Source organism: Notamacropus eugenii, chromosome 2 (assembly GCF_028372415.1).
Source record: "Notamacropus eugenii isolate mMacEug1 chromosome 2, mMacEug1.pri_v2, whole genome shotgun sequence".
In the NCBI taxonomy this organism is placed as follows: domain Eukaryota; kingdom Metazoa; phylum Chordata; class Mammalia; order Diprotodontia; family Macropodidae; genus Notamacropus; species Notamacropus eugenii.
This window is the reverse complement of record NC_092873.1, coordinates 138,489,305-138,499,522: the sequence shown is the minus strand read 5'-3', so window position 1 is coordinate 138,499,522 and position 10,218 is coordinate 138,489,305.

Genomic DNA, 10,218 nt, shown 5'->3' with positions numbered 1-10,218 from the left:
TCTGCATTATTATCATTTTCTCTATCATTTTCTTTAGTCTAGACAATCAACAAAATAAATGAAGCCCAGATTTGTAGCTTTTGCCGTTTTCTGAGATGCTAATGTTTACAATGAAAATTTAACGACCAGTTCCCAAGAGCCATTGTATCCTAGGTGAAATTCAATTTCTCTGGACTTTCACCAAATTGTATTTGACTTTTTTCTGTTTTCTTCTGATTGACGAATATTTTTGTATGATATGAATTGAGATATGTTGATAAATGATTTTTGTCTTCTCAAACTTTGGTAAAATTCTTCATCAATGAAACTCTTGAATGATAACATATGTGCTTGATTTGCATCTGATCTTTCTCTCTGCCAGTGCCCAGTGAATGTAGGGAAGCAGTATGGTACATGGAAAGAGTCCCAGATTAGGTGTCAAAGTCCCTTAGTTCAAATTCTAACCCTACCACTTGCAATAGATGTGATCTTAGACAAATTACCTAATGTCTCTGGGCCTCAGTTTTGTCATCTATAAAATAGTGGTTTATTAGACTAAATGACTCCTAAAGTTTCTACCTGCTCTAAATCTATAATTCTATGATCTTTCCAACCTTTGTCTCCTAATTTCATTATATTCACTAGCAAAGCTTTCAAGTTTTTTTCCCAGTCAGGGTGTCTATTGATCATTTTGCTCCATTTTCTGCTGTTACTGAGAATTGACCTTCAAACTGAAAATTTCATTTGATGAAAATGATGGAGAAATTCAGAAGCTGCTAAATAAAAAACAAGAACTCCACAGGGTTTACCAGCAGGATAATTTGTCCTTCTCTAAGAAGGCAGTATTTAACTTCCTCAAAAGTAAAGGACAAGTGAAGCTTAGAGAAATGCAGGATTCTTGACTCAGTAAGAAGGCAGATGAAATTCAGTTTATATTTATAGTAATAATCCAAAGAGTTTTATGATGCCCAGAAGGTTATTTATAGACCAAAGACCTATGGTGCCTCTCAACTGCTCAGTGATCATGGAGCCACATTGATTAGTGATAAGGACATAATCCTAGAAAGATGGGGTGAACACTTCCATAGGATTCTCAAAGGATTATCATCAATCAATGCTGAAGCCATTGACTATATACCTGTAGTTGAAGTCAATCCCTCTTTAGCCAAACTTCCAACTGAAGAAGAGGTTTTACATGCCATTAGACTATTCTTATGTGCAAAATGCCTGGCATTGATTCTGTCCCAGCAAAGATTTACAAGGCAGGGGATTTACAAAAACTGACTGAAATATTCTGGGTTATATGGCAAGAAGAGGTTATCTCCCAGGAATTTAAGGATACCTCCATTGTCCATCCCTATAAATGAAAAGGAAATTGTTCTGGGACAATCACAGGGGAGTTTCTCAATCATTGCTGTCAGGATTCTTGCTGGAGTCCACTTAAATAAGTTGATCCTTCACCTGGAAGATAGTCATCTACCTAAGAGCTAGTGTGGCTTCAGAAAGGACTGGGGAATAGTTAATATGATGTTTGCTGCCTGACAACTCCAGGAGAAAGGCCAGGAGCAGAACAGAGGTCTGTACATAATGTTTGTCAACATGACCAAGGTCTTTGATAGTCAGTCATGAAGGCTTGTGGAAAATCATGGCAAAAATTTGGTTGCCCAGAGTTTATCAGGATTGTACATGAAACTGATGTATGATATGTACGATATGTATTTGTTCTCATGCTTTTTAGCATCGTGTTTTCTGTAATGTTGTCAGACACTTTCAAATAGGACAAAAATGGCATCAAGATCAGCTACCAAGTGCAATAAATTGTTTAACTTGGAAAGGTTATAATCCAAGACTGAAGTCCAGGGAAGAGTTGATGAATGACTTTTTGTTTGTAGATGATTATGCACTCAATGCAGCCTCTGAGGCGGAGATGCAGCAAAACATGGATTGATTCTCTGATGCTTGTACTAATTTTGGCCTAACAATTAACACCAAGAGAACAGAGGTTCTCTACCAGCCAGCACCACACCATCCATATGTAGGACTATCGATGATACCATATACAGAAATTTTGAATGATGTGTATACGTTTGCTTACCTTGGTAAGGTAATGCGCACATAGATGATTAGCTTAACGCTGTATTGCCAGAGCAAGCTCAGTGTTTGGGAGGCTCTGAAGGGAAGTGTAGGAAAGAGGTATTAAGACTGCCTACCACACCGAAGATCTCCAAAGCCATTGTGCTGACCTCATCGTTGTATGCCTGTGAAACCTGGACATTATACTAGTGCCATTCTAGGAAATTAAATTGCTTCCATCTGAATTGTCTTAGAAACATTCTGATGATCACCTGGCAAGATAAGGTACTAGACGCTGAGATCTTTTCTTGAACTAAACTGCCAAATGTTCAATATCTACTGCACAGATTGTAACTCTAATAGGCTGGCTACATTGTTCAAATACTAAATGTACATCGACCCAAAAGACTATTTTATGGAGAACTTACACGGAGGTCAGAAGAAGTGATGCAAGGACACTATCAAGGTCTCTCTGAAGAACTTTGGAATCAATTGTGAAACATGGGAAATAATGGCACAGGCCTGGCCAGAATGGAATGCCTCACCAAAGAAAGCACTGTGCCTATGAGCAAAGTAAAATTGCAGCAGCTCGTAAGAAACATGAGATATACAAATTTAGAGCCATCTCTCCTCCACAGTCCATTCTTGTGGACTGTTTGTTCCCAACCTGTGGTATAGCCTTCCAAGTGCCTATTGGTCTGATCAGCCAGTAGAACACACTGTACCTTGGCCCCAATATAGTGATGTCATTCTGATCCTCTGAGAATGAAGGACAGCAACCAACAGATCTTTGGTGTTTTAGTGGACACCAGAACATCCTCCTTTTCTTTGAAAAGTTTTGTTATTTAATTTGATGTGTCTTGTGCTTGATCTAGCTCAGCTTCTTGGACTATTGTTGAAGCTAATTTTTTAGTTTTTATTTCTAGTAATTTCTCATTGTTAATACTTTATTCCACAATTTTTTTATCATGTTGTAGGATTTTTTCCCTGTTATTTGCTCATTTCTTTGTCTTTAAGAGAGGTAGTTGACTTAGTGGATAGAGGACTGGTATCCGAGTCAGGAAAGTTTTCATTTCAGTTCTATCTCTGATACATGATGGCTACGTGACCTGGGCAGTTATTTAATCTGTCAGGGTCTTGGGCAAGACTATAAATTGCAAAGTAAATATTCATCTGTTTCAGCAGAGGGAGTTTCCTCACTGGGAGTTCTTTCAATGAAATCTGAGATGTTATGTTCCCTTTTTTTCTTTCCTCCCCTTTTTACAAAATTTACTTGTTTATCCATTTATTTAGGGAACATTTAATGTATTTATGCAGGTGGATTGAGAATTCTATTTCTCTCATGTTCCCTCATTCTACTGTCTTGTTAGATTTCTGCCAATCTCCTCCTTTTTCAGATGAGGAAACCAAAACCCAAAGAATGAACAGAAAATCATGTATTACAACCTTACTGTGATCCAAACACTGTGGGTAAAAGAAAAAAAAGTGATCCAGTCTTTTTCAAAAAGTTTACTTTATCTGGGGGAAATAATATATAAAAGAAAATTCTGCTGTACAGGTAAAGTAATTATGATGGCCCAAAGATCGTTATATTACATTAGCAGTCATAGGGGACAGGAGGAACTGGAAGGCATAAAAGTAAAACAGATGGTAAGATGTTGTGGTCCTCTATCTAACTGAAAGAAAGCAAATTAGTAACTCCCATCTTATTCCAGCCCTGTAAGCCAGGGTAGGGTGGTGGTCTGTGTGCCAGCTGTTAGGGATTGATTATGGGCAGCCAGAAAAGGTAAGAGGAGAAGCTATATTGCTTGCCTATGAATATATTCCTATATTATAGAATGTTAAAATGACAGAGAATTAATAAGAGCTGATATTTACATAACACTTGAAGGCTTATGAAGTATTCTATTTTCATCTAAGCCTCACAACAATCCTGTGAGATTGGTACTGTAGGCATTATTATTCCTACTTAACAGTTGAAACTCAGAGATTAAAAGACTGGCCCAAGGTTAAATAGCAATATATAAGTATTCAAAACAGAATTTGAACCTATTTCGTCCTGACTCTAGGCCCAGTGCCTTTTCCTTTAAAGTACATTTAAAGTCTCATCTTACATGAAAAGAGAATTCAACAAGTTTACATTACTGTTACTTTTGGTTCAGTTTATCCTTGTGTTTATGATAGCAAATATAACAAGAAGACCCCATTTCAATTTGAGGAAGTTTAAATTTTCAATATGTATACTGCAGAAACTCTTCTTATTTATAATGATAAACCAAAGAGTTTTGAGAAAAAGAATTGGATAGTTCAAGAAGTCATCTAGTTCATTATTTGTGAAAATATGTGATATTCTGAGTACAGTGAAACATCGTATTTTTTTAGGTTTTGTGATTTCATCCACATAGGGAATTCTCAGTGTGGAAATAATCTCTGTCAATGCAGATTGGCAGTTTGCCTGTAACTTAGAATCTTAGAGAGGCTCTTTTGCAAATGCTAAAGCACTATACATGCTATTTATACCAGAGAGTTGCCTAGGGGCACTGAGGTTAAGTGACTTGCCTATGGTCACACAGGTAATAAGCCAGATCTCTATAACTCCAAACTGGGGCCTCTATCTACTATTTCATGTGGTTTTTGCATTATCATATTCCATATAATAACAGTTAGGTGGCATAATGGATAGAGTATCAGGCCTAGAGTCAGGAAGTCTCATTTTCCTGAGTCTAAATGTGGCCTCAGAAACTTACTAGCTGTGTGACCCTGGACAAGTCACCTAACCCTATTTGATTCAGTTTCCTCATCTGTAAAATGAGCTGGAGAAGGAAATGGTAAATTACTAGGGTATCTTTGCCACAAAATCCCCAAATGGGGTCACAAAAAGTTGGACACTACTGAACAATGACGATAACATTTTATTTTATGCATTTAAAAATGTTATTCTGAGAAGGGCTCCACAAGTTTTCCCAGATTGTAGAGTCTATAACACAATATTGAATGGAGGGAAAGGGAGTAAGTGGTGTTTGGATCAGATTTGTTAAGTCAGTACCAATATCCACACAATTTAAAGACAAATAATTCAGGGAATTGGACAGAAGAGTAAATTCTGGCACATAAAAAGGATTTGTTATATATGGAGTTTGACAGAACATGTAATGTTCAGTTTCTTGCAGATATGGGAGTAAGCCTATGCATATTAAGCCTTCCAAATTCCCCTAAATTCCCTGTAAATCGACAACCTTCACCACTATTCCTGGTTTAAGGATACCTTGTTGCTCCAAACACCGTTTCTTCTCTGCTTCCTGTTCTAGCATTCTGATTCGAAACCTTATGCTTCAAAGAGAACATCACATTCCATCAAAGGTAAAACCGACAGGGCATGACCAGAATCTACGGGGTCAAAGGAAAGAATCATACTTACCTGGGGAAGAGGAGAGAGCTGTGAGGAGAACAAAGATAAAGTGGAAAGCTAAAATGGGTTGTTACTATGGTATCCATGGAAAGGTGAACTCCAAGGGGATAAGACAAATAGGAAGACTGACTGATAGAGCAAGGGATTTGAGACTAGGAAGTATGTGCTAAATCAAACTGAAAATACAGGGAGTGCCAGGGAGTTGATCTGTTATCTGATTCAACCTGATTTTCCAATATTTTAGTCCTTTTCTTGTGCCTGCTTGTGCTGGTATCTTTTATAGGTAGCTATGGCGCAGGTGATAGAGTACTGGATGGACCTGGAGTCAGGACGACCTGAGTTTGAATTCTACCTTAGACATTTACTGTGGGTTGTTTGAGTCACTATCCTCTCTAAGCCCCAGTTTCCACAATCGTAAAATGAGGATAATAATAGGACCTATATCACAGGGGTCTTGTGAAGATAGAATGAGGTAATGTATATAAAGATGGAATGTGATGATCTTTTTGAAGTATAAGGTTTCGAATCAAAATGAAAGAACAGGAAGCAGAGAAGAAATAGTGTTTGGAGCAACAAAGAATAGTTAAACCAAGAATAGCGATGAAGGTGGTCTATTTACTGTGAATTTTAGGGGAATCGGTAAACCTTAAAGCACTTTATAAGCTAGCTATTATTGGCATTTTAATGAGAGAGCTAGATCTAGCCCAAGGGTGAGGAACCAGCAGCCTTAAAGTCACATGTGGCCTTCGAGGTCCGTAAGTGCAGCCTTTGGACTGAATCCAAATTTTACAGAACAAATCCTTTTATTTTAACACATTTTTGTTCATCTTTTATATTTTTATTTTATTTTTTAAATGAACATATTTAAAATATGAAGGAATAAAATAAATTGCAACAAAATAATCCTCTCAGATAGACTGGCACAATTAGAATATTGGTAAGCCATAAGTGTTAAATTGACTGCTGCTACACTCATTATTTAGTTCTAACTTCCCCCACCTGTCTGGTGCCACTACCACATGAGGCTGGTTGGCAAGAATTTATGGGAGTCAAATATGCCAGTCTGTTTTCACTTTTTGACTGCAGTGTACTGTGTTTCTGTTTGAAGTGGAATTTGTGAACGGTGCACAGCTCAAGAGTATTTTAAAATTCTGTCTGCTTCACAGCCCATCATGTCAAAGAAGAACAAAAGAAATCTGTAGGAAGAAAACAGATTTTTTAAAATGAGGATTAAGCATTGCTATTTTATCTGGTTTCTGCCAAAGATAAGATGATTTGCTTGCTTTGTGATACTCAATATCAACATTAAAGAAATTCAATGCTCATCAGCATTATAACACTCATAAGGACCATGAATATTTTAAATTAGAGGAGAGGATAGAAAGGTTGCATTGCAGAAATTTAAAAATGAAAAGCAAAAGCAAAGATAATCCTCTCAAGCAGCAATAAGATCTGGAAATAATGCCAATGAAGCAACTTATAAAGTACCTTATATACTTGGGAAAAAAGAGAAGCCATTCAGTGATATAGAAATTGTAAAAGAATGCCTTCTTGAAGTTACAGAATGCTTAAAACCCAATAATGTTTCAAAGTACAAACACTGCCTCCTTCAAGGAGAACCATAACTGATCAGCAGCATGAATTAGCCTTTAACTTAACAGAACAACTAATACTTCAAAAGGAAAATGTTGATTATTCAATCACTTTGGATGAATCAACTGACACTACTGACTTGGTGTAGGTTTCATACTTCATTTGGGTCATAAAAGAAAATTTTCTTTGCTGCTAAGTTACTTACTTTGGGCACTCTTGTGAATATGGGGAATAGATATCTTCACTAACTTTCAAGATAAATGTTGTGAAGTTGGACTGAATTTGGTAAACTTAGTGAGTGTCTATATAGACAGTGTACCTTCCAGGACAGGAAAGCATGAATCGTTTATTGCACTGATGAAAAATTAACAGATCCAGATCCTTGCATTTCTTTTCGTTGTATCTTGCATCAGCAAAATCTCTGTACTAAAACTATTATTTTAAGTGACACTTTGCAACAAGTTATAAATATTATTAACTATATTTGTGCAAATACAACACATCATCATCAGTTTCATAATATGCCAAAGCTGAACAATGAAGTATTCAATATGGGTTTGCTGTATAATTCTAAAGTGTATTGACTATTGCAGTGACATGTATTAGCCAAAATTTTATTTCTGTGAGACCAGATAGTTAAATTTTGTGAAGAACAGAATCCAGCAATGTGAATTACTGAAAGAAGATTTCTAGAGGAATGTTGCATTTCTGTGTGATATCATGTCAAATCAAAATGACTTGAATATTTCTTTGAAAAGTAAAACTAAGTCTGTATATGATATGTGGCAAAAAATCCAAGCATTTTGAAAAAAAAGCTCCTTTTTCAAAACACTTCTTCTTCAAAAGGAAATTTCAGATAAACATTTTCTCCAGTTAGCAAACGTCATTAGGAGCAGGATGATATCTGTAAATTATTTGAAGAATATATAGTTGCTATAGACCTAGTAATTGGAGAATACAATGAAAAATTCACTGACTTGGAGAATCGTGACATCACATTCAAATGAGCATTTCAGCCTCACCTACTTGATATCACCAAGACATTTAGAGAACTAAAGAATTGATTGAGCTCTTAGTAGATGACATTTTAAAGTTATTGTTTGATGCTAAGAAAGATCCAATTGAAATATGAAAAAATGCAGTAGAATATCCATGCCTTCAGCAACAGACCCCAAAAAAGTGTTCTTGCTTTTCAACCACTTATTGCTGTGAATCCTGCCTAACCCAAATCATGGCATCCTTCAGGTCATAAATGATTGATACTGATCTAGAGGATTAACTGAAACTGTGGACCTTCATGGGGCAACCACATATTCAAATGTTTTCCAACAAAACATAGACACAACAAAGTCATCAAAAGGTTAGCTAACTACAAAATTAACAATTACTTCTCATTTTTGAAATTATTAAGTACAGAGTAGCTAGATTTTTATAAAATAGTGTACATTTTTAAAGTATACTTAAATCCAAGTTTCTTGAATGTGGCTTTATTTGATTACAGCTAAATATTAATGTGGTCTTCCAACATGAAAAGGGTCCCCATTCCTGATTTATCCTCTTGTAACTCAGCCATCCTCATTTGTCCACAAACTAGTATACTCTGGTATAGGAAGTGTTCCAGGAGTCCTAGCACCTCTGGTGTGAGGGCTTGCCAAGTCTTTTCCGGGCTGCTCATCCACCTTTGGTGTCCACCTTTCACCCGGCTCCAAGAAGCTTGTACAGTGGCCACAATCTGGTAAAACCTTCTCAGCAGATGGGATAAACGAGGTTAAGGGTAACCGAGAGAGAGGTCTTAAACCTGTTGATGAGTTAGGAGCATGTCTACCCCAAACATGGAAAGATATCCATCCCCTGGTACAATGGGTGGATGAGAACAATTTGTTCCAACTGCTATGAAGGAGGTGAAAGCAGATGCTGTGGAGCAGTTACAGCTTAGACAGACAATGAAGATGCCAGTCATCCATTCATACTGGGCCAGTTGTCTTGACTTTGCCATGCCATAGGATTTGAATGACTCTGGAAGAGAGACTGGGGCTGATGACTTTGTTCAACTCTGCCTTACTTAAATCCAATTCACCCATGAGCCAAGACATCACCCATGAGGTCACTGGTCCTCTTCAAAAGCAAAGGACAAAGAAAGGTATACTCACAACATGGATACTTCTTTTGACCCATAATTTTTCTCTACTCAGTGGTGGGACATGACAGAATAGAAAGAATGCAAGGTATCTTTTCTCAAATGGCTAGTCAGAGAGATTAGAGAGATAGTCTCTGAGGTGACCAGAAAGTGACAAAATAACGAGGCATAGCACTGTAATAGAAGGCTAGAAAGGAGACAGAAGAACAGAGAGCTATCTCGAAGTGTAGAAGACAACACAGGGATTGGGAAAGCTGACAAAGCAGAAGGGAGCGATATATTCCTATTAAAGGTTTCAAAGAACACTATGATCAGTCTGGCCAATGTTTGATAGATTCACAGATATTTAATAGTTGGACAGTCAGTAATAGTAACTTGAATGGATGCCAACCAATTATGGGAATGCATAAAGATATGCTATTAGAACAATAAGGAAGCTATTTGGGGGATACACAGAAGTGTGTGTGTGTGTGTGTGTGTGTGTGTGTTCCTCAGGTCACACTGAATGAGTGAGATTTACTTGCTTTTCTTTTCTCCAAAAGAGATTGCATTTTGGAGCTTTAGTGGAATTCCTTTTCTCTCCACAAGACTGGTTCTAGGAGTAGTTTGCTGCTATCTCTAGAACAGAATAGTTTTCTGGGGGAAATATCTGGATAGGCGGTTTTTTCCTCTCTCAGGAACCCAATTCTGATCTCTCTTCTGCCCATGCTCAGCTCTCTGATCTTTTGAAGATTTGTTTGCTCCTTTTTGTTAGGCTAGGAATTCTGGGGTGCCACTCAACTCTAAAATAGACATAGCTCAAAATAATCATCTAGAATCTTTTGACTCAATGATTCATCCTCAGGCTGGTGCCCTTGGACAAACAAGTAGCTGGTACAAGGATGATGCCCACACACCATAAAAAAAGATACAAAAAACCCTTCTTTTTGACCTTTAAAACTTCACAATCTAGCTTCAGACTATCATTCCTGACTTATTGCAAGTTACTCTTTGCATAGCCTACCTTCTGGCCAAACTAAACTTTTCC